Below are 26,449 nucleotides of genomic sequence, written 5' to 3'. Positions count from 1 at the left end.
TTGTTATACTTCCCAATGATTCCAGCCTTGTTGGTCCTTTTAGTCTACAGGAGAAATAAGACATTTCACATTAGAACAAGCTGCAAGTTTTACTATAGTTCAGATATGCATAGTGCTCTCTATATCATCTCATCTCATTCGCATCAGACTCCCCATTTTATAGTAGAGTAAGTAAAACCATTTTTTCACAACCTTTATAAAAATATGAGAAACTGTAACCTCACTAATAAGAAGAGCAAGTACCCCTATCTCGTGGCGTAATGATAACATCCACTTCAAGAAGATTAGGATGATTATCCAATAATAAAGAGAAGTAGAAAATATTTAAATCTATCAATGGACATAATAATAGCATTTGAAGAACAACATTTGGAAGAATATAAGGTTGTTCATTATGTTGGGTTCAAAGTATATGACAAAATGTGAATGAAACAATAGAGGAAAAATGTTAAAGAAGGGATACACCAATTTAGAAAGTGTACTCCCAAATTGGAAAGTTCACTCTTTCTCCCACATTGGTGGAAGAAGAGAACTTGCGAGTGTTTAAAATAAGAAACACCTACTCCATATGGTAAGTGAGGCAAGAAATAAGAAATGCCTCGCACCGTCGTCGTCATCGCTCGCTCGGCTCTGCTTCGGCTTCTGCTTTGGGTTCAGCTTTGAATTTGGATTTGGATTTGGAAAATGATCGATCGCTTCTGTGTTTTGATACTCCATTTATATGCATGCATGCAGATTCCAAAACAGTGCAGTGCTGAAATGAAGGGATGCAATCCTTTAGTAAAATGACATGCTGATTCATGAAATGGTATGCCTATTCGAAAAAGACATATTTTTTTGGACGAACAGATATGACTTTTTCAAAAAGGTCACACCTTTTAAGACCATTGCCACTTTTCAGAAGAGGCATGCAGATTTCAAAACAGTGTTTTGAAATAGTGCAGTGCTGAAACGAAGGGATGCAATCCTTGAATAAAATGATACGCTGATTCATGAAATGGTATGCCTATTAGGAAAAGACATATTTTTTTGGACAAACAGACATGACTTTTCCAGAAAGGTCACACTTTTTAAGTGAACAATTGCCACTTTTCAGAAGAGGCACATGTTGGCTATACGAAATCTGCTTTTATCTATAGGTTTAGGTACAAATTTTTTGAAATACAAACTCTTTTATTATCTTGAAAAACTATCTGTATGATCTATCAAATCGTTGAGTGAGTTCGCTGAATCCAATAATTTAAGGTACTGCTGTTATTTGGATTGAAGGTCATTTTATCCTGGAAGGAAGATTCCAAAACCTCGGGTACAGTGAGAGGAATTATTCCTTAAGAACACTCCGTGAATTCAGAGGACTTGGTCTTAAATTCTGTTTCATCTCTTTTCTGAATCTTAACACACTTCTTAGATAGATTATTCGTAATCTAGTGTTGAAGGTGTTACAGAACTTCATAAGTGTTCTTGTCTTGGACTTGAACTAGTGTTGAAGTTTGTGTTTCTTATTTACAGATTTTTGTACCCGAATACATAAAAGATAACAATCTTCAGGAATAAATTTTTACAGAATCTGTATTGCTTGTGTTTGGAGATCAAACCTTCAAACTTTCTACTCCGTTTGAACTTAACTAGTGATTCGAAGACAAAATCTTCATCACAAGTTAAAGATTATTCGGTTGACGATTGGAAGTCATAAATACTTTATCGTTAACTAGAAACAAGAAGAAGAGTTTAAAGTTGCTTAACTTTATAAATAGTATTCTGAAAATACTAAATTTTATTGTCTTGTGGTGACAAAAAAAATGACTAACGAAAGTCAAATGCAAGAAGCGTCTACGACTGTAGAGACAACTAGTATTGCCTCAACAAGTCGAGCAAATGCTCCACAATCAATGGCGCCTGCGGAGAAGCCCAAAAAATTTGCGGGCATTGACTTTAAGCGGTGGCAGTAAAAGATGTTCTTTTACCTCACCACTCTATGTCTTCAAAGTTTCACTAGTGAGGATGCTTATGAGGTGCCTGAGGAAACCTCAGACAAAGAGCATTTCATGATTGTAGAGGCTTGGAAGCACTCGGACTTTCTTTACAAGAATTATATCTTGAGTGGTCTCCAAGATGACCTCTATAATATTTACAGTGGAACTAAGACATCGAAAGAATTGTGGGGGGCACTAGAACGAAAATACAAGACAGAGGACGCGGGAATTAAGAAATTTTTTATTGCAATGTTCCTGGACTTTAAAATGATAGATAGCAAATCAGTTATCTCTCAAGTGCAGGAATTGTAAGTAATCATTCACGATCTCCTAGCGGAAGGTATATCTTTGAAAAATACCTTAGTTGAACAAATTGAAGATGTTCTTAGTACTTACATAAACTATTTTGTAGGTTTGATTGTGAATGATGCATTTCCAGTAGCAGCGATCATTGAGAAGCTACCACCTATGTGGAAAGACTTTAAAAACTACTTGAAGCACAAACATAAAGAGATGACTGTCGAAGATCTTATTGTCCGACTACGTATTAAAGAGGATAATAAAGCTGCCGAGAGAAGGTCAAAAGGAAATTCTGCAAATGATTAAAACAATTCTAAGAAAAGGAAGAAAGTTGAACAAGGAAGCAATCAACCTAAGAAGAAATTCAAGAGAAAGTGCTTCAACTGTGGCAAGATTGGCCATAAGTCCACGGATTGTCGTGCCCCTAAGAAAGGCAAGAAAAAGGACCAAGCAAATATGATTGAGTCCAACAATGAATGTGATGATATGAGTGCTATGTTTTCAGAATGCAACTTAGTAGGGAATACTCGCGAGTGGTGGATGAATTCTGGTGCCACCCGCCATGTTTGTGCCAACACAGAGTTGTTTTCGTCATTCGCTCCGGCTCAAGTAGAAGAAATGATCTACATGGCTAACTCCGCTATGGCTAAGTTAAAAGGAACAGGAAAAGTGGGCTTGAAAATGACTTCAGGAAAGGTCTTGACACTTAACAATGTCTTGTATGTTCCGGAGTTACCTAGGAACTTAATTTCTGTATTATTTCTAGACAAGAACAGATTCAAATGTGTAATCATTTCTGAAAAAATTGTAATCAACAAAGAAGAAGTGTATGTAGGAAAAGGTTATCTCACCGAGGGCCTTTATAATATGAATGTAATGAATGTTGAAATCAATAAAAAATCAAATTCTTCTTACTTGCTTAAGTTTTATAATTTGTGCCATGAACGTTTAGGCCATGTTAATTACAAAACGTTACGAAAACTGATTAACTTAGAGGTTTTGCCAAACTTTGAGTGCAATAAATCAAAGTGCCAAACATGTGTGGAATCAAAGTATGCAAAGCATCCCTATAAGTCCGTTGAAAGGAATTCTAATCCCTTAGACTTAATACACACTGACATTTATGATATGAAGTCAACATCATCACATGGTGGAAAAAAGTATTTCATAACTTTTATTGATGATTGCACTAGATATTGTTATGTCTACTTGCTAAATAGTAAGGATGAAGCAATAGATGCGTTTAGGCAATACAAAACTGAAGTAGAAAATCAGTTAGAGAAAAAGATAAAAATAATAAGAAGTGATAGGGGCGGAGAATATGAATCTTCCTTCGCAGAAATATGTGTAGAGAATGGAATTGTCCATTAAACTATGGCCTCATACTTACCTCAATCTGACGGAATTACGGAAAGGAAACACCGAACGTTGAAGGAAATGATGAATGTCTTACTTATAAGTTTTGGTTTACCGCAAAATTTGTGGGGGGAGGCTATTATTACAGCCAATCGTATACTCAATAGATTTCTCCATAGTAAGACACAATCAATTCCTTATGAAAAATGGAAAGGAAGGAAACCCAACTTGAAATATTTCAAAGTGTGGGGGTGTCTAGCAAAGGTCCAAGTTCCTATGCCTAAAAAGATTAAGATAGGACCTAATACTGTGGACTGCGTGTTCATAGGATAAGCTAAAAGTAGTAAAACATGTCGGTTTTTGGTTTATAAATTCGAATATTTAGATATACATGAAAATACGGTAATTGAATCAGATAATGCTGAGTTCCTTGAAAATATTTATCTGCATAAAACTAGATATGAACAGTCTAGTTGAGGGTATAAATGGCCTTGAGATGAACCAAGTGAGAATGTACATAATGAAGAAAATCCAAAACGTAGTACACATCAAAGAACATCAACTTCGTTTGGTTCGAATTTTGTTATATTTTTCTTTCAAAATGAGCCTCAAACATTTAAAGAAGTGATGTCGTCTTCGGACTTATCCTTTTGGAAAGAGGCAGTCAATATGAGATTTATTCAATCTTAAGCAACCATACATGGGAATTGGTTTATCTTCCTCCAGGAAATAAACCTTTAGGTTCTAAATGGATCTTCAAAAGAAAAATGAAAGCGGATGGTACTATTGACAAATACAAGGCAAGACTTGTAGTAAAAGACTTCTAACAAAAAGAAGGTCTTGATTACTTTAATACATACTCGCCAGTAATAAGGATAACATCAATTCGAATGTTAATTGCCTTGGCGGCAGTATATGATCTTGAAATCCATAAAATGGATGTGAAAATTGCATTCCTAGATGGAGAATTAGAGGAAGAATTTACATGGAACAGCTTGAAGGTTTTGTGGTTCCAGGAAAGGAGAATAAAATGTGTAAACTTATTAAGTCGTTGTATGGACTAAAGCAAGCACCTAAACAATGGCATGAGAAGTTTGACATAACCATGTTGGCAAACGGGTTTAAGATAAATGAATGTGATAAATGTGTTTATATTAAAGATACTCCAAATCATCAAGTCATTGTTTGTTTATATATGGATGATATGTTAATCATCAGTAGAGACATTTCTGACATAAATGCAACAAAATAAATGCCTGAGAGTAAGTTCGATATGAAAGACTTTGGAGTTACGGATGTGATCTTAGGAATAAGAATCCATAGAACTCCATAAGGGTTGGCATTGTCACAGTCTCATTATATAGAAAATGTACTTGAAAAATTCAAGTATATGGAATTCGGTATTGCCAAGACTACATTGGATGTGGGCTTTGCACTTCAAAAGAATGAAGGTCAAAGTGACTCATAATTGGAGTACGCAAGAGTATTGGAATGTTTAATGTATATAATGAACTGTACATGACCATACATAGCATGCACTATTAGTAAATTGAGTTGGTACACGAGAAATCCCAACAAAACTCATTGGATGGCAATGGAAAGAGTTTTGGGGTATCTTAAATACACTCAAGACTATGCCTTGCATTATAATAAATATCCCGCGGTACTCGAAGGATATAATGATGCAAATCGGATCACCAGATCGAACGAAGTAAAATCCACAAGTGGATATGTATTTACTAGCGGTGGAGGATCAGTCTCTTGGAAATCATCCAAACAGACTTGTATTGCTCGCTGTACAATGGAATCTGAATTTATCGCATTGGATAAAGTCGGTGAAGAAGCAGAATGACTCTGAAATTTCTTGGAAGATATTCCTTATTGGCCCAAACCAGTGGCACCAGTATGTATACACTGTGATAGCCAAACGACAATAGGTAGAGCAGGGAGCATAATGTACAACGGTAAATCTCGTCACATACAACGAAGACATAATACCATTAGAGAACTTCGCTCTAGTGGAATTATCACTGTTGACTATGTAAAGTCAAAGAATAATGTATTGGATCCACTTATAAAAGGCCTATCTAGAGAAGCAGTGGAAAGAACATCCAAGGGAATGGGTTTAAGGCCTAGGACAAGTCAGCATGGTGATAACTCTACCTAGAAGACTAGAGATCCCAAGATCTAGGTTCAAAGAGATCAAACAAAGTTGTGTCTGACAGGTTCAACATTGTCAATTACCCAACCCATTCTCATGATGTAGACAATGTTCAGTAAATAAGGATAAGACTTAAGGTGAAAAGTCTTTTAATGATTATCTAAATTTGGTAGATTTAACAAAATAGTTTAATCTATAAGATTGAACATTTAGAAATCACCTATGTGAGAGAGAAGTGGAAGCCTCTTCAAGGAGAATATTAGTAAAGGCCTATTCTCTAAGCTCTCATAAAACCAGGATATGTTCATGGCTGAAAAGAATAAAACTGTGAGAACCATAAATGGTAAAAGACTGGTTGTATGACATATGGTGTCTAGGTGTACACTAAAGCTCGACGGTTCAAAGATATCAAATCTACGATTGACTGAGTGCATCCGATGCATGTTCACTATGGAAAGTTCAAAGGAAACCTACCTATCTAGATGCAATCAGTCTTTGCTTGATGATCACATACTTGTCCGTAAAATTTTTATGAAAAATAGCTATTTCCCATTCATGTGGGGGATTGTTGGGTTCAAAGTATATGAAAAAGTGTGAATGAAAAAATGAAGGAAAAATAGTGGAAAAGCGAGACACCAATTTAGAAAGTGTACTCCCAAATTAGAAAGTTCACTCTTTCTCCCACATTGGTGAAATAAGAGAACTTGTGAGTGTTTAAAATAAGGAACACTTTCTCCACATGGTAAGTGAGGTAAGAAATAAGAGATGCCTCATGCCGTCGCCTTCGTCGCTCGCTCGGCTCGGCTTCGGCTTCAGATTTGGATTGGATTTGTCAAATGATCGATCGATGAGATCTATCTTTTTGGACAAAGTTTATTTGACAGAAATTCAGAAATCCAATTCGAAAATACGAAAGGGAAAAACACAATTTTTTTTTCTGTGTTTTGATACTCCATTTATATGTATGCATGCAGATTCCAAAACAGTGTTTTGAAATAGTGCAATGCTGAAATGAAGGGATGCAACCCTTCAACAAAATGACACATTGATTCATGAAATGGTATGCCTGTTCAGAAAAGACACATTCTTTGGATGAATAGACATTGCTTTTTCAGAAAGGTCACACCTTTTAAGTGAACAATTGCCACTTTTTTGAAGAGGCACATGTTGCCTATATAAACCTGCTTTCATCCACAGGTTTAGGTACGAATTTTTTGAAATACAAACTCTCTTCTTATCTTGAAAAACTTTCTGTGTGATCTATTAAACTATTGAGTGAGTTCGCTGAATCCAACAATTTGAGGTACCGCTATTGTTCGAATTGGAGGCTATTTTATCCTGGGAGGAAGATTCCAAAACCTCGGGTACAGAGAGGGGAATTATTCCTCAAGGACACTCTGTGAATTCGGAGGACTTGGTCTTAAATTCTATGTCATCCCTTTTCTGAATCTTAACACACTTCTTAGATAGATTATTCGTAATCTAGTGTTGAAGGTGTTATAGAACTTCATAAGTGTTCTTGTCTTGGACTTAAACTAGTGTTGAAGTTTGTGTTTCTTATTTACAGATTCTTGTACCCCGAATACATAAAAGATAACACATTATTCTATACTCAATAAACAAAATGCTTTTGTCCCACCAAATTAAATACACAAATAAAACATATGCATATCTATAGATTCCTTTATAAGATCAGGTAAGCTGCTTGGTTATTTAATTGGAGTGCATCAAATAAAGAACCATTATCTGCTCCAAAGAACAGAAGCCATTAATTGCACAAAATTTGCCTGAAATAATTTTCACTAAACACAGTTCAATGTGTTGCCTAAGCTTAGAAGGGAAAACCAGACTATAGGAGATTTTGTATAAAAGAAATAGTTCATTATACTCAAAGCACTACTATTGACCCTCCATATATGTTGATCTCTTTATTAAACAGAAAAGACAAAAACAAAGAGAAGTCCACATAGTAATTCAGTTCTATATTTTAGAAAGATGCATATTTTGTGGCTCATGAAAGTTGAGAAACAAAGAAGGGAGCAAAAGATTTATAATGACACAAATTATTGAGATGAAAGAATACATGTTGCAGATGATAAGATTTGGTCAACCTGATACACTAAACTAATCTATTCACTTTTAGGTAGTATGCAAAGAAGATACATTATTATTAACCTTTACTGTTTTATTCTCATGCTTTGTATTTGTTAGTGCTGTATTCCTATATATTCACTATATCCTCGGCGAGGTCATGATTGAACCGATATGTAACTGAATTCTACAACTCAGTGGACCAGGGAAACAGAATAGTGCTATAATGGAACAAAAAAAAAGATAAATTAGCACTGTAGATTGAAAATAAGGTAAGTCTTTTAATTTTTTTCATTTTTACTTGCATGTTTTGGTGTATTATAGAGATAAGAACATAAATTTATCAACTATTGCAACTTCAACTTAGTAGAGCTGACCCTAAAAAGGATGTGGGTTATTGTGTCAATAATGAGGTGAAGATATATATAGTTGAGATACCTTTTAGTCTTCCTTTGTCATAATCTGTTTGAGCTTGAGTTTACTATTTTCTGGGGTAGCTTTTGCAGCGATCGACATTGGTGGATTGTTAGCGATGTCTTTGTCAATGATTGACATGATGAATAATTCATTGAAGATGTATCCTAATTTTTTTTGTACGTCCTCTTTACTTAGAGAGTAAATGTCTTTCCCAACATTTTATGTTGCACATGCGAGAGTGGTAACAATTAATTCTGGGAGACGAAAGGAAACAATGAAAGATAGCTTTTTTAAATAGAAATTAAAAGGTTATAGTGTACTGTTCTGTAAATAATATTTTACCTTGGTACGGCGTATGATGGAAATTTCGACTATGGTGAGAGATAAAAACTCTTCTCCAATTTTTTCTGAAATTATTACTATTGCAGAACTAGTATCATCTCAAATGGAAATTTCAAATTGGCACCTGTCATGGTGGCAGGAGTTAATACATGTGAGAAATAATTTATTTCACCTATTGTACATGTTGATTATTATGAATTTGTAAATAGATATTCGGTGAAATAAAGAGTTATATATACCTGAATTTAAAATATGTTGGTCGATGACAGATTGTGCAATAGAATTTTACCAGCGACCAGTTCCTTGGAAAGTGTTGCTTGCATCCAGGGCAGAGTAAAATGCAAAAGCGCTGGTTCTCATTGGGTATTGACAATTGAGCTTGAATATGAAATATTTGGCCCTTGACAAGTGTGTGAAAGGGTAAATTTTATTAAAAGTTCAAGTAATAAAGTAAATTTGGGAGGTAAATAATGAATATACCGAAGGTTGCTCATGGCTATTGGCAATAGGTATGATGTGTTCTTCAAATAGAACAAATAGAAGTAAGCCTGTAGTTGTTGTGCTTTTTGCTGCGTATGACTTAAGCAGCGGTTCCATTTCATTTGCCCGACATACAAGTTAAAATGTTAAGACTTTATTTTTGTGTGGGTATATTTATTCATAATAAGAGGTGTATCTTGTATACCATGTCTTTAGTTCGATGGCTTGCGAATATGGGAGATTGATATGGATTATTGTACCAAATCTATTCGCCAAGTCTACATGTAGTTGAATAGTTTTTGTTAATTCGAGTGCTATACACTTTAGCAAGGACAAATTTTAAATACATATATGATTTACCTGAAGCTAAAAACGACTTTGGTTTGCCCACTTTTTTGGCAAGGATAACTGAAAAATATATGAGCTGTTTCACATGTGTGAAAAATTTATCTCCATAGAGGTCTATGAAGTCCTGCCAGAGTGTCAGTTTTGTTGGTTTTTTCCTGTGCAAATGTTAAAAACATAGTCAGTCAATAAATGAAATATGCGAGTAAATAAAAAGAAAGAATTTTGCAATTTACTAACAAAGGTAACTGAAAGTAGAAGAGAACTTATCGATGATCGATAATAATGAACTCTTGGATTCTTCCCTTATTTGCGACATATGATGGAGGGCTACCATTTATGACGATGGAAAAAATATCTTTCAGCAAATTCAAATTAAGAGTTGTTAGTAAGTTAGAATAACTATTAAACATGAGTAATAATGTGTGATAAATATAGTAAAAGATATATATTGAAAGGTACCAAATTTAGAGCCCTGATAATCATAACTGTCAAACAATGCTACATTTAGCTGTGTTGATGGTTGTTCAGGGGGTGTAACCATTTTTATTGGTTTAACAATTGTGCTTCGGTCGATCATCCAGGTGAAATCATGAAGAGGATTCCCCTATATCTTGGTGGATTCTCGCACATTCACCATTGATACCAAATATGTTTGAAAAGGAACAAGTGTGTTTTCATAATATGTGATTATGTACCGAAGATGATACTTTCTATTTGAGTTTCCTATAAAAAATTGATAAAGTTAGTGAATAATCAGAATTGTATTTTTGACATTATCGACCGATAAAAAAGAACAAAGAGAAGCAGTAATATTATAAGAAGATCATAATAGATATGAGGTACAAGCAAAATATGCAGTCAAGAATAGTATAGCTAAAAGTAGACTAGATTAAACAACAATTACAAATCAGCAGTATAACCTTCTGGCATCAACATTATAAAGTTAATTGAAAAGTATTATGATTTTATTTTAATATATATAAATTTTAGGGGTTTTCATTCAGTTTATTTGGCTAGGGATTGGCTATGGGAAGATTTTATATACACAGTCTGATATATGATGTTGATTTTATAGATAATTTGTCTTAAAGATAATCTCGCAGTCTTTTTATGTACACTACAGTAATAAGTTGTTATATCAACCACAATTATTTACAGGTTTGAATCTCAAAGTCCAACACAGAAAGTACAAGAACATCCTAGCTTGTTTCATCGGTGGAGAAAGTATGAGAGGGCGTCATCTCTTCTTTAAAGTCTTTTCAATTGGATCTTTCTTTATTTTTGATTTTTTAAAAGGCTGGCTACTGGCCTTATTTATGTTTGGCTAAGGAAAAAGAAACCTCACTATTACCGACACTGATATAGACTATAGTCACAAAATGATTTACATAAATGTCGGGTTATTTGGTATATTGAATTAGAGTAATAATTCTATGATAGCATTTGGAATTGACTTTATTTTATATTCCGTTATGGATTCTAGTTAGTCCTTGAATTACTTTATCTCATCATTTGTATTAAAATGGTGGATTAATATCACATGTAAAAGGTGAAACAAAAATAATCTTACATGATTTTCATGTCTATCTTATCTTGCATACCAAGCGACATCTAAAGTCTCTGTGTTAGTTTTTTATCATTATAATTCTTTTATGTAGCTTTATTGGTTATAGTAGGGGTTTACAGACCAAACTATCAAGTCAAAAAATTGAACCGACGAACCAAACCAAACCGAGAAAAAAATTGATTTATGATTTGGTTTGGTTGGTTTGGCGTTAGAAAAAAAACAATCATTCTTGGTTTGGTTTGGTGTTGACAAAAAAAAAATCAAACCGAATCTGAACCAAACCGATATATATATATATATATATATATATATATGTATAATTATATTATAATTATATATACATATATAAAATATTATAATTATAATTATAATTGTTATTTTTTACACAAAATATTAATTATAATCTACTTTTTAAATACTTTTTTCAACTAGTTTTAGTAATTTTCAATAATTTGAAAGTAGATGTAGACATATGTTCAGATTTGGGTCTTTAAGTTGTAATATTTGTCCATTAATTGCTAATTAAATAATTCAAAACTCAATATAAATTTAAAACCTAAACTTTTCACTTTTTAATTTCAAGAGAGCTTTTAAGCTCCTCATTTTTTCATAATTGTGGTTTTTCATTAGTACATGAGTGAAAACATATATTTGATCTAGTCTTCGATCACAATATAATTGTAAAAACTAAAGATTATAAAAAAATTACAAAAAACTGAAAGAATCGACTAAAACCTAAACCGAAAAAACCAATTTTTTGTTGGTTTGATTTGGTTTATAGTTTTAATAAACCGACATCCTTGGTTTGTTTTTTTTTTTTTATAAAAATCGAACCAACCCGACCTATGTACACCCCTAGTTATAGTTTACTGACTGCAGATGGGTTGTTAGTATTGCGTCTACAGGCTAAACTGTTAAAGCAGGGCAATTGCACACAACATTTTCATTTTTTAGGATGTTATACTACTTTGGTTCTAAGAACAAAATGGAAACCTAAGCACTTATACCCATTAGCCTAGGCATAGTTGTGAACTTGTAACCATTTAGTCATAGATTTTGGCCAAAGCAAATATTAATATGAACAAAAATTCAATAATTAACGTTAGAAAGTTGAAGCGCGGTCATGTATTATAAATTGGCTATTATTTGAAAACTATATAAAAGATATTCTAAATTACTATTTATGAGTGTAACAAAAAAATACCTTTTCATCTTGTAATATCAAGAGCTGACATTTTCTATTTTCATCTCTATTGGTACAACAATAGCTCTATTAGCTGAATTTTACAAGTCCAGTCTGTGGTGCTTGAGGTGATTTTGTTGATATTTAATCTTTTTGCCATGTCTAGAAATTGAGGTTGAAATATATAAATGCAAAAACATAAGTCAAAATCATTAACGAAGGAAGAATTGTATAAAATAGAAGAATATAATGTTAAATAAAATAAAATGTCTTATCTACTTTTGGAAAATCTAAGGTAATTTTAAGAAAAAACTTTTTCAATAATTTCATCATAAACAACATTATATGTAGATTGACTATTAGCATCATCGGGCATGAGTGGTCTTATTAATATTTTAACACAGTTTAGACTTTTGGCTCTGGATAAAGCAACATATAATTGACCATGAGAGAAGACAGGCTCACACAAATAAATACCAATGAAATCTAAAGTCTGTCTCTGAACTTTATTAATTGTCATTGTAAAACATAATCTTATTGGAATTTATATTTTTTTAAATGAAAGAGGCAAATTTTTATCGTGTGATGTAAGTAGTGGTATTCGTGGAATGAACACATGTCTATTTCTAAAATCACCGCTAGATATTGTGGCACTGATAACGTATGACTTGAAATCATTACATATTAAGTGTGTATCATTACATAAATCTTCGCAAGGATTTATGTTTCGTAATAATATAATTGGACAATTTCTTTTTAAGGTTAGTTTGTAAGGAGGTAAAATAGCAGAATTCAAAGTATTTAGCAAGTCTTCATACTCACTTTGGTCCTTTGGATCCACAGTCTCATCAATAGCAAGATATGTTTTTTATATAGTTGAAAATTGAGCAAGTAACATGACATTTATTTCATCAATAGAATTATTTTTTTGTTGTTAGATAGCTCGTGAAGTGATAAATGAAATATTTCAATGGAAGACATGCAAATTGGGATAAGTAGCTTTAAATAAAAGACGTAATGAATCTTTTTCATTGATGAATGGAGTGATCAAAGAATGGAGAATTTCAATTTTACCTTTATTGGTTTTCTTTTTCGTTCCATTACCAATTCTCATTAGGTATTCACAAAAATCAGGATCGTTTTTTGCACGCACATGTTCTAATAATTGTAATTTTTCAAGTTTGTTCCAAATTTGAGAGCATAACAAACTTTCTTGAATAAAATCTTCTCTTTTTTCACTACGGATAAGAGGAAGAGTTTTTCTAAATTCACCACTAAAAGCGATGACTTTTTCACCAAAGAGTATTTTTATTTTCATTAAATCTTTTAAAAGTAAATTAAAAACTTTGACTATTTTCTTTTTTGCCATTGAAATTTCATCCCAGACAATAATTTTTGTATCATGAATTACAGATGCTAGAGAACTTTGTTTACTAATATTATAACTGAACTTTTCATCAATATTGATCGAAAATTTAAAGTGAGAATGAGCAGTTCGACCACCTGAAAGAAGTGAAGCTGCGACTCCTGAACTTGCAGTAGCTAAAGATATAAATCCTCTATATATCACAATTGCTAATAAATCATGATATAAAAAGCTTTTGCCGATTCCTCCAAGACCATGAATAAAAAATGCACCGGATTTATTTGAAAATATTCTATCTAGAATTATATTGTAAGTTTTTTTTTTGTGAAATGTTTAATTTGTCTTGTAACTGCTGATCTTCTTCACTAACAATAATGTTTCTTTCAAGGTAAACATTTTTAGCTTCTTTTTCTAATGGGTATGCTTGAATTATTTTGGCAATTAATTTGAATTCATTGATGTCACGACAAGCTGAATGAAGGATATCATTAATATAATTTAACATCTTATAGCGAATTTCTTTTGTATTTAACTTTGAAGTTTTTGCAAAATACTCTGACAAGGATGTTTCAAATTTTTCCCATAATGCTTTGGAATTACTTGAATTACAGTAGATTAACAACATAGCAAATAAATGTCTGAGACTTGATGGTATTTGATAACTTACTGCCTCGAACATTCATTCTATTAAATTATTATCTGAAAGTAACAATCCTTTTTTCTCAGCTGAGTCTCTAAATATTTTACAGGGTATACAATTGACAGTTAGCAAATCTTGATGTGATTTTGGACCTCTTATATTCATTAAATGTAACCTAAGATAGTATCTTTCTCATTCAGTAGGATGGCAGGTCACAACACGTCTAATAATGTATCCACCTAGTGTAACGCCCCGGAAAACGGGTCCCGGAGCATCACACGGTGCTTGAGGCTACGAGTAGCCCCAAGCTAACCCTTTGAGCCATTTACATTCAGTTCAACACAAATCAACGGGGTTTCCATAAATAACCCTCAAATATCAACAGAGTAATCATCATCCAAGAATAAAAGGAGTTCAGAAAGATAACAAAATACGATTTATTAGTCAACTCCCAATATCTATACTAGTCTGACAAGCCTCTAAGAAAATCAATAAAACCAGTGAGCCATTGAGACATGCCCCAACTGGCTCATACTCGGTTATCAAATATAAATAATTCTGTGAAACCAACATCAGACATCACGTCCTCGGAACATGAGGACTCACCACAACAAAGGATGTAGAACAGCGTGCCCGAAGAATTATTGTCGAACCTGTAACTGAGCACCTGAACCTACATTCCGAGAAAATGCAGCCCACATCCGAAGATGTGGGTCAGTACCATGGAAAGGAATCGAGTATATGAGGGTGTATGCAGTTGTATAAACATCATCATCATAAATATTTATAAGAAATATGCAGGATGTATGAAAGACTCACATAGCCCGAAGAAAATCATCATAATCACGAGAGGATGAAATAAGTACAATAACACATGTGAGTCACATATAATTTGTCAATCACTTTCAGTTCATCAGGAATATCATCATAATGTAAATATCATTTAAATCTTTCAAAAGAATAACTTTCACAATTCCACTTTCAATTCACTTCACTATTCACCATAGACACAAGGAAACACACACACACTGGGAGATCCTATAACCGACATAAACCATGTGAGCTACATAAAGTCCAACGTACAACCCACGTTGGGGAGGGCCATCCTATCCTTGCCATCGGAGTAGGACAATCGATATCAAATCCACACAAACTAGTGATCACTATATAAATCCACCTCAGGCTCACTCCTACGGGGGCACGTAGTTCTAGGAAAGTAAGGTCGCTTTATACCTCCCACTCGGTGCTAAAGATTTCTCCCGAACTTAGCGCAGATCATTTCAAAGACAATCCACAACAAAATAATTTCAGTAATATATATAAATATACATCGGGAGCCATCATGCTTCCCATCTATCAAAATCAACCACGTTGTGGATTTCTTTCACACTCGAGTTCAAAACAACTCCATTAAGATCAAAAGATCAAATCATTCAAAATATCTCAAATATTCAACATCAACTTGACTTTCTAAAAAAACACAATTTTCAATGGAGCTCCACGACCTAAATATCAAAATCATGATAAATATCGTTCAAGATTCATGCTTTATATCTCCACACATGTAAATTCATCTTTCAAAATTATAAACATCAAGATTTCACAATAACCATCATAAGATATGGGTTCATGCTTCAAATTCGTAAAAATCAAATAAAAATCATGCCTTTGTAAAGAAAATTACTTTTGGGCACAAGAACGAAAAAGAGTTCTTGTTGAAAAATCCTACATACCTTGAATGATGAACTTTAGATCGATACTCGTTTTTAAGATGTTAATCGTGCCTTTGAATGATGGTTCTTGGAGTTCTTGAACTAGGAACTTGGAATCTTGAATAAATTTGCAGAATTAATGGTGAACTTTGGAGGTTCTTGAAGTTGGATGTAGGAGCTTAGGGTTTTCTTTTTGAGGGAATTTGATGAAATATAACATATAATGCTTCTAATAGGCTTTAATATAGGGTTTGGACGGATTTTGGATGAGGGAAAATGACCAAAATGCCCCTAAAAATCAAATAATTCTCGAATCTGTCCTTTGGTGGACTGTTTTGATAGTCTGAAGTAGATCAACCATAATGTTTTACTCCGATATCCAAATTGGATGAAACCAATTTCATTAGAAAGAGGACTCGCAGAGCTTTCCGTTGATATATAGTAGATCACCCAGATGATTATTTACAAGGAGTTATGATCATTTAAAGTTGGAGCAAAAATACACCAGGCCTCAGTACTTTTTCCTGCACGTTTTACTGTTCACTACTATTCACGGTTCGATCGGAATGTTCATAACTCGTCGCTCGGGTGTCCGTTTTGGATGATCCATATATCGTTGGAAAGCTTATTCGATACTTTACACAATGGTGGGTCATAATCTAAGACATTTCGCACGAAAAATTTATAATTTATTCTAGAAGATAGAACCCAACACATTTACGCACAAAATTTCAATGAAAAATTTCTCGGGGTATTACACCTAGACGATGTGTCCACATTTTATCTGTTATTGATCACACAAAATATTCGAGAAATTTACGGTATAATATACAGTAAAATAAGTTTAAACTTTTTGTTATGTCATTTACACTGTTCATTACAAAAAGTTTAGTTAACATTGTTCTCTGGATCACTGGATTATTTATAATTTTATTAATATTATCAGTACTTTTGAATGAAACAAGTTATTGTCCATCGAGATGTAATTGATGGTGATATAAATTTGGAGACATTTCGTTGATAGTAAAAGCAAATATAGATCATACTGCCGCAGGTGCAGATACCCACCTAGTAGATTGATATTCTTTTATTTCATCGACTTCTATATTTGTATCATTAGTATAAATTTGAAATGCGATTTTATCATGACCTTTGCATATGTACTTATAAATGTACTTAACTACTTTAATATAGGAGCAAATCTCAACATTTATATGAAAATTATATTTAAATAATAAAAAAGAATTATAAGGGATAACTCATGAATTGTCAAGAAGATGTTTTCTTATTTCCACATAGATTTTTGTATTCCTTCTTCTATAAATAAAATATGAACATTTTCCCTTTGTTTTTTCATCAACAAATTTTTTCGAATACTTAAACTTAAAGTAGTCTTTTTTCATACAAGGATTTTCTAGATTTAATTCATGCAAGGCCCATGAATCATATGTTGTGTAACAAGTGAATATAAATAAGGATCTGTTTTAGGAGTTGATAATTTTGCACAAACAAATCGATCATAGACTTCATGTGTAATTATTTTGTATTTCTCATCAAGTATAATTAGAAAATGAGCATGAGAAAGTCTTCTTTTCTGAAATTCTACCATGTACAAAAATGCCATAACTTTATCAAATATGTGTTTTTTCGTAAATCTTTTTTAGTTCTTCTAATTTTGCATGAAATATTCAACAAATTAAATCGGGCCTATTTTGTGCTTCATCAGTTGCCAAAAGATTTTCTTGAATCTCTGGCCTAGAGGGATTGCAAATCATGGTTAAAAATATATCAGGTCTCCCAAAACGTTGGATCAATGCAATGACATTCATATACCACCGACGCATATCTTTTGGATCTCTTGTGAAGCTAAGTGGGAGAATTTTGTGCTTACCCACCTATGAAGCATCTCTTTCACCTTGGCGGAGTACATCTAATGATCATCCTAACATATCAGTCATCCTGAATGTCGAACTATATTTTCATCATTTCGAATTGGAGTTGGTAATAGTAATATTCATGACATGAGACTTTTTTTTTTTGCATAGCTTCAACTTTAATATCGAGATATCTATCAATTGTAGCCATATTTGTTACACTTGGTAATAGTTCATGTTCAGATATTTTTTTCTAGAAGAAAAAAAACCTAGAGGATTAAGTTTTTGAATACCACAAGCCATTCGTTTTGGGGTCATAGGGGAATTATAGCGGATATTACAAGGGATCAATAACAACCATTAGTAATTTACTAGCTGACTTTTATTGCTATTTGTATATATACGAATATGTGGTGTGGGAATATAACTTTCAGCATCTTGCTCTACTCATATTACAACTACTTCTGACGTGTTAGGCAAGTTACAAAGTCGTTGGTCTAAGCCAACATCAGATTTCTGAGCGATGTACAAATTGCATAATTGTGGAATATTTATTAATAATTTTAGAAATACGGAGTAGAGATTAATGTATAATATTTTCATCAATTTTTGTACAATACTTTTTCAAAAATGTCATTCTATTCCTTAATTCATTTTCACTATCAAAGAAATATAATTACAAATTTCTTTCTTTTTCAGTATCCGAAACTAAATCGCCTATAAAATGATACATTTTTTCTTGAACTCGAAAAGTGGATATGCCTTTATATTTTTTTACTAGTTCTGTCATAATTTACTCCAAGAGATGTGAACGTGAAGATGTTGCTGTATGTTTTTATACAAGTTCAAAAATATTCACTCATTAGTATTTCCTAAATATAGATTTCTTAGATCAAATGGAACTTGATGGGAGATGAGCCGCACAATACCATTGCCGCAATAAAATATTGGTGTTTCATATTCAAATCTTTTTGCAACACAAAATTTACATCGAGAAACTATTTTTAAGGTAGCATAATTTGTTACTGGGTGGGCATTTTTCAAGTATCTAATTACTCTAGAACTACCCCTGCACATTAAAGTTACTTGTTAAGATGTAATAGTAAACTTTACCCGACGTAGATAAGTGATATGACAGTGATGCAGCTAGCATCAGTGGCACTACATGATGCCGCCGTGTTTGATCGTGCTCGGACTAGAAAGGCATTTTTCTTATCGGATTGCATCAATTTATATAATTCACGTCGTCTAGCTTTTTTATCAGCATGAACTTTTTCAGTATTGAGATTATTTTTATTACTTTCATTTGACATTTGGACAACACCTTTATCTTTTATGAATATATATTATATGCTTACTTTATTTTCTGCCCTATTCAGAGAAAAGTAAAATAAATTCGCAATCACACTTAAAAATAGTAATAACAAGCCAAATCATACTTCACAAAAAATCAAGATAGAAAAAACTAATGTACGTAAAAAAAGAAAATCAGAATGAAGGGCTTAAAAACATGTAAGAACATATCTCTAGTTAGAAATATGGAAGAAATAGCTGCAGATCCTTAAGTTCACACTGCAGGCGAAAACATTAAAAGTTATCACTAAGTATTCATATTCTAGCACAATCATATAAAGAAAGTGATAAAATTTATTGAAATCAGAAGAATCTTTTCCACTAATATCTTTCATACAATAAAGAGTAGCAAATATTATAAGGATCTAAAGTTAAGTATACCCATATATTATTATCAAAGAGATTTTGAAGCTTTATTCAGACAATATGTATCATAATAATCAAGAAAGCCTAACTTTTTCTTATATATTCATGTAAGAAAGCAGAAAATGGACGGTGGAACATAGGAAAAAATGCAATAGCAATATCAAAAGATCTGTGACTACTGAGAAATAAAGCAAGTAAAGTATCCACCAGCAAACAAATAACTGAAATAAATTAATATTCATACGATGAAGCTGAAAACGGACAATGAAAGTTAGGAAATAATGCAACAGCAACATTAAAAAATCCGTGGTTACAGGAGGAATAAAGGAAGTAAACTATCCACCACAAGCAAACAAATAACTGAAATAAATTAAAATTAATGCCAATTAATTAAATCGAGCATTCAATAAATTAAGTGCTACTAACCCTCTCCTAAAAACAGGAGAAGGGCCGAAAACACAAATCTGCAAAGTCATTTTGGCATATCATAGTTATAAAACAGAATTTGCCCCTAAAAAAATTCAGAGTACAAGTGATAATTCTACCAGCTCATGAAAGTTTTACAATAAAATCCCTCCAACATGATCCACGGCTATATACACTCATGTTCCGGAGTGATGGCAAACGTACAATATAGGATGGGTAAGATCCCAACAGTCTGGTAGTTTACAAATGCCTTCAGAATATTAATATATAAGATGACTCGATGTAAAAGACCCCACGCATGCATGCCTACTGTAACATGAACTTTGTTGTGCACAAGGTACAAGATTGATCATACATACGAAAAGAGAAAAAAAACAATTGCATACAACACAGTCAAACATCATGTTTGGTTCAGAGATGGGGAGAGGAAAGAGTTGACTTACTTCCCCATGGAAAGATGGTTATCCTTACCCTTTGATGGGTATATACCTACAAAGGAAGTTAAACATATCCCCTTAAGTCTTTTGTTCCCTAATATGGAGGAGGCTGATACCATTCACTTCCTCTTTCTTTCATAATCTAGGTAAAATTAAGTGAAGTATCACAACACTAACTGCTTTTAACTTACCCTCTATTGCCATCCCTTTTCACCTTAATCAAAGTAGCTTTTGACAAAGAGTTGGATCTAATATTAGTTTCCAGAGAAAAACTATCAAGACCAAAGATATGTATCACATAAATCAAAATTCGAAATATCTTGTAATTTAACAAAGTTATGATAAAAATTGTTACAACCTATTAAAAATTTGAGGTTTATGTAAGTTATCCAATAAATTATGCAAATTTCAAAAACATACCTAAACTATATAGAAAAAATTGCACAAACAATAATTTCAATGAAATCTAGGCGAGTAACAACCAACAAAATAATAGTGGGCACCCTTTTTGGATCCTAAACTTGTTTTAACTGCATAGATGAGAACACTAGGGTATAATATGATTCAATTCTCGGCATGAATCACTCCTACTTTCTATTTCTTCGCTTGATTATTATTCGAAGTAGAGATTTGTTGATATGATTATATTGTTTCTAATAGTGGTCACCCCTTTTGAATCTTGCAGTTGCCAACAATCTTGTTTTAACCGCACAGATGAGAACACCAGAGTACAACATGATTTAATTCTCGGCATGAATCACTCATACTTCCTATTTCTTCGCTTAATTACTATTCGGAGTAGAAATTTATTCATATGATTTTATTATTTCTAATAGTGGTCACCCCTTTTGGATCCTACAGTTACCAACAATCTTGTTTTAACCGCACAGATGAGAACACCATGGTACAACATGATTCAATTCTCGCACAAATAAAAATAAAAATGTTAAATGATTTCTTTTAATCCGCTGAGTATTGCTGGATAGAGGGAATCAATTTTTTAGTTTATAAGTCTTTTTTTCCTTTAAATACATAAAACACATCGCAAACTATTGTGTTAGACAAACCTCTCTACCCCTGGTCCCTTATTCTATTAGCTAAACCAAAATCAACAGCTCTACACTTGCTATAAACTCATTCGGATTTGATGCATCTTGGAAATTCTTATCAAACAAAAAAATCCTAACCAACTAATCAACAGATATTAAAGTACCAAAAAAAATACCACATATTCACAAAAAACTGCATCAATTGACATGCACCAACTCTTTGGATTTTTCCTTATTTTTTTCTTTCTGGAAGGGCTTTTATCTGAATTTTTGGTGTAATGCATTGGAAGAAAATTTTTGTCGTTATCTTCAAAACTGATACAAAGACCTGATTTTTTTAAATTTATTTTCAGCAAAGAAAAGATAAAATTCATTACATGTATGTAAAAAACAAAAAGAATAAAACTATTTTTTTTAATGTTTTTTGCGAGTTTTTGTTATTTTGCTTCTAATGGTTCAATTAGTAAAAATCCCCCATCTTTTAAGTGCTAAAGTAGAGACCCCAAATATAAATTAACCAAATCAATTAAAGTGTCATTAAAGAAAAATTAAAATTAAAAAAGTTAAAGCAAAAACACGAAGAAATTGATGCAAAATTATATACACCCATTTTCCCCCAATTAAGACAATCAAATCAAGAAAACCCAGCAAATAGTAGCTTGGAAATGCAAAATCGGATATCAAAAACACAAAACCCTCATACTAAATTGCTAGGCGCAGTTCTACTGAAATAGAAAACACAAAATTCGCATACCTTTATTAGTTGAATGGTTGTAGTTGAAAGAAGAGCAAGCCAAACAAAGAAAGTGTAGAATATGAAAGAAATAATAATATGTGGAAGCACATATTTATAATCTGTGTAGAATAACAGAAAATGATAGGAGGATTCATCTTCAGTGTAGAAGTATTGGAAGGAAGAAGAAGAGGAAACAACTTTGGAGTCTCCATCGCTTTACACATCAGACCTTAACACGTCGTGAAGCCCAACAGCAGTAAAGTGGCACTCATTGAGGTAGTATGAAAAGACTAAAATTCCCTTAGTGAGTGAAATAGGCATGTTGAAATTTGCTCACTTCTAATATATATATATATATATATATATATTAGTGTAATCATTTACAAGTAATTTGGTTGTCTTCCTTTTTTATTTCTTTTTATTTTTTGGTTGTCTTCCCTTTTTATTTCTTTTTATTTTTGCTAACTTTTTTCCTTTTAATCTCTAAAATTTGAAGAGAAAGAGAAATCAAGTATTCAAGAAATATTTATATACACATATATAATAAATAAAAAACATTTGCCCAAATAAATTCCCTTTACCAAAATTATTAGATAAAATTCCAAAATCATTCAAAACATTTTAAAATAAGTTTGACAAAGTTTTACAATGTAAAATAACGCTAGGAGAAAATATTCTTATTAAAATTTTTATCTTTTCTTTGAAAATAAAGTAAAAATTAATAGAAATTATAAGAAGATAACCTTTTTGACTTTTAATATATTTGATATTTGACTGCTAATTTATAAGAACATCCAAAAATTGTGTTTCAATTAAAATATATATTTAATATTTGACTGCTAATTTATAAGGACATTCAAAAATTGTGTTTCAATTAAAATATATATTTTTAACCATCTTTTATTTTATATGATCCTTTTATTTCTCTTAGTAAGATAAAGTCCAAATAAGCTTCACAATAATAAATTTTAGCTTTCGTTAAGATATTTGCTTAGGGTTTGGGTTTCTTTAGTACTAAATGTTATCATACGTTAATCATATATATTAGGTTTCGACAGAATAAAAGATCACAGATGTTGACCAAATGTCATTACTAATTAAAAATGACAGTTTAGTAACAAAAGATTGATGATATCATAAGTTATTTATGAAAAGAAAAAGTAATGAAAAACGAGCAAGAATTGGCTTTTGCTCAAACTTATTATAATTTGAAATAAAATATATTTAAATTATATTATTATTAAAATATATATTATGATTAGAGTATATTAAAAATAATAAAAAAGAATTCAAATTCCATGTTATGTTTTACCGGAGTCTTTATTGGAGGCTTTAAAAACTCCCCAGGCTCTCCTGAGAATAAATGGAGGTTTCTTCTACCGGACGAGTTAGAAATTAGTATGAGAAAATATGCTTAAGTAGTCAAAATGAATGAACACGTTCAATTCAATAAAAACAGATTTCGTTTTTTTCGATTCATTTGTTTCTTACGACACGATACTCAAATCTAGATTTGAGTAATTATGATTCAAGTAAAGAAAAAGTAAGTCTATTTATTTCGGACTTTAAAACCAGTAGTTCTAGCGGTCGACTCGGTTCTTTCAAATTGTTTCTCATTATTGAGAAAAGGTAACAAAGATAAAATACGGGCTTGTTTTATAGCAAGAGTAATTAATCGTTGTTATTTCAAGGTCAATCTATTCACGCGTCTTGATGATATTTTTCCTTGTTCACTAATAAATCGACTAATTAAACTCATGTTTCTATAATCAATTCGATCTGCCGATTGAATCGGGGGCAAACGCCTACGAAAAGATCGCTTGAATTTAAGAAAAGGTCGCTTGGATTTATCCATGGTTTGTTTGTTTAATTTATTCCTTATCCCTAAAATCCTATTTCTTAATTCTAATTCATTTTAAATCCACCCAAAATAAAATAGGATTTTTGAAAAATAGGATTTGTTTAGTTTCTATTTAAATATGTTATATATAATGTCATTTTTCCCCCTTCCTTGAAAGGGTAAGGCACAGGTACTTGGTTCGCTTTATTTTTTTATCTCCCCATGAATCGTATGTTTGTAACAATAGGGACAAAAATTTTTCAATTCTAATCAATTAGGCGTATTGTGCCGGTTCTTTTGAGTACTATATCTGGAAATACCTCTTGATACCTTATCAACATTGTTTCGGACACAACTAGTACATTCCAAAATCACCGTTACTCGGACATCTTTCCCCTTGGTCATGAACCTCCTTTGGATTTTTGATTTACTCAACTCTTCTATTTTCGATTCAAAACGAAGAAAGGATAAAATAGAAGTTACTAACTTGAAATCCAATTCTAAAAGTAAAAGATTAAAATTAAGAAAATAAAGTAATAGTAAAGCAAAGTCATAGTAAAATACAACGATTTTTCTAAAGTATATTGCAAATTTAAGTAATCATTTAAGTATCTTGTATAATACTCTTGCCCTAGACCCCCATTTTCTATTCTACCCCCATTCCTCTATGATTAATATTCATTTAATTCGAACTTGAGCCCGAATGTTGAATCCACTTTTTTATTCTTTCTCTTTCTTCATTCTAAAAAAGGAAAAAAGAGAAAAAAGGGGGAGAGGGATTCATCACCAATATTGGATTGAATCTCTAATTTTCTTCATTCCTTCCCATGACAATAACTAGAATGAAAAAAGGGGAATGTCAACGCATCCGGAAAAAAACGATTAATCTCTTTCAATAGACCTGCTAAAGCCCCGAACCATAGCGTACTTAGTATTGGTGCCACAGAAAGATATGTTTTTAGATCTCGCATTGAAAAACCTCCTTCTTTTGTATTATTTGTTGGAATAGATAATACATATATGATCAGATGCATATGTAGTTAAGGGCTGCTTAAAGTTGGACACATAATTCCTAATTCAAATTGAAATGTACAATGATTTTGGAAATAAGATTTTTCTTTTCTTAAAATAGAAAAAAAAAATACATCCCCTTCTTTCTTACCGAGAATTTCTGAAGAATACTAATTTATTTTTACGATGGGTTCTGTATTTATATATTTATTTTGTATATAATTGTATATAATTGTATATAAGTATTTTCTATATAATCTATAAGAGAAGTCTTTTCCCTTTACTCTTACATGTTAAGTGGGACCAAAAAGACGAAATGAGCAGAAAATTTGTATATATCAATGGAGGAAATAACCATGTGGAAAACAAGACAGGAATTCTCTACAATTACACTGTGGAATAATTGAAGGGATGTGGCGCAGCTTGGTAGCGCGTTTGTTTTGGGTACAAATGTCACGGGTTCAAATCCTGTCATCCCTACCTATTACTACTCCTTTGAGCAGTAACGAGGGATCAATTGAGATCGCTTCAAATTGGACATAATCTTTTATTTTTATCATTCTATTCTAGTATATGCATACAAAATGTATTGGGGTTATGAAAAGAATCCTTTTGCTTATAGTCTTATCTATTTTGATAAGAAAGCGCTTTTAGTTCAGTTCGGTAGAGCGTGGGTCTCCAAAACCCGATGTCGTAGGTTCAAATCCTACAGAGCGTGATTTTTTCTTCTTAGATCGAATTAGAATAAAATAGATTCATTCAGTAACTTTCACAACAATCGGAATTTGACCTCCTGTGCCTGTGAATTAAAGAAAGGAAGAGGTCAATCAAAAAGAGATGTTAATTAATCAAAGGTCCAACTGATCACCACGCCTATATTGTAAATATGCAGTTACGAATAATCTAACCAAAGTAATAAGAATTAGACCTAACACGATTCCAAATAGAAAAACTTCAATCATTTTTATTTGTTTGAAAGGAGAAAAAAAAAGAGGTAATATCGATACCTAAATATTAATCCGAATTGACCTGAATGAATCTCAATAACAATGAACAAGAATTGACAATTGTTAATGTAAGTAAATATAGAATACATGTAATCCCACAGAAGGATTTCTTTTTATGAATTGTTCATTTTAAATATTCAATTTAAATAAGTTGTATCTTGCTCAGACCAATAAATAGAGCTGAGGTTATAGTTAAAGCCGCTAATAGAAAACCGAAATAACTAGTTATAGTAAGCATGAAGGGGCTAAATTTAATGAAATATGTTCTTTTTATACATATGTTTAAAAAACACTTACCTAAGTTTCAAATTTTAAAAAATAAAAATAAAATAGGAGGGTAGACAAAAATCTCAATTGAAATTTGAAGAATAAGTTGAATGAAAAGTTTTTGATTCATCTATCATTATAGGCAAA

The 26,449-nt window shown here is 32.1% G+C and overlaps 1 long non-coding RNA gene and 2 other non-coding genes across 4 annotated transcripts; 2 read left to right on the top strand and 1 right to left on the bottom strand.

Moving 5' to 3' along the window:
- Window positions 1-19,201: 19,201 nt before the first annotated feature.
- Window positions 19,202-22,513, bottom strand: LOC124888042. 2 transcript variants are annotated; one of them, XR_007045921.1, is made up of 2 exons: window positions 22,196-22,513; window positions 19,202-19,382 (listed from the first exon to the last, which is right to left on the bottom strand). It is a non-coding gene; the product is annotated as an uncharacterized LOC124888042 (long non-coding RNA). The 2 variants fall into 2 exon arrangements; XR_007045920.1 differs by having other exon boundaries at window positions 20,399-22,503.
- Window positions 22,514-25,435: 2,922 nt separating this feature from the next.
- Window positions 25,436-25,508, top strand: TRNAP-UGG. Its single transcript has one exon. It is a non-coding gene; the product is annotated as a tRNA-Pro (tRNA).
- A 164-nt stretch (window positions 25,509-25,672) lies between these two features.
- TRNAW-CCA lies at window positions 25,673-25,746 on the top strand. Its single transcript has one exon. It is a non-coding gene; the product is annotated as a tRNA-Trp (tRNA).
- Window positions 25,747-26,449: the final 703 nt, after the last annotated feature.

This window comes from Capsicum annuum, chromosome 1, assembly GCF_002878395.1.
Source record: "Capsicum annuum cultivar UCD-10X-F1 chromosome 1, UCD10Xv1.1, whole genome shotgun sequence".
Taxonomy (NCBI): Eukaryota; Viridiplantae; Streptophyta; class Magnoliopsida; order Solanales; family Solanaceae; genus Capsicum; species Capsicum annuum.
This window is presented reverse-complemented; position numbering and strand designations above follow the sequence as displayed.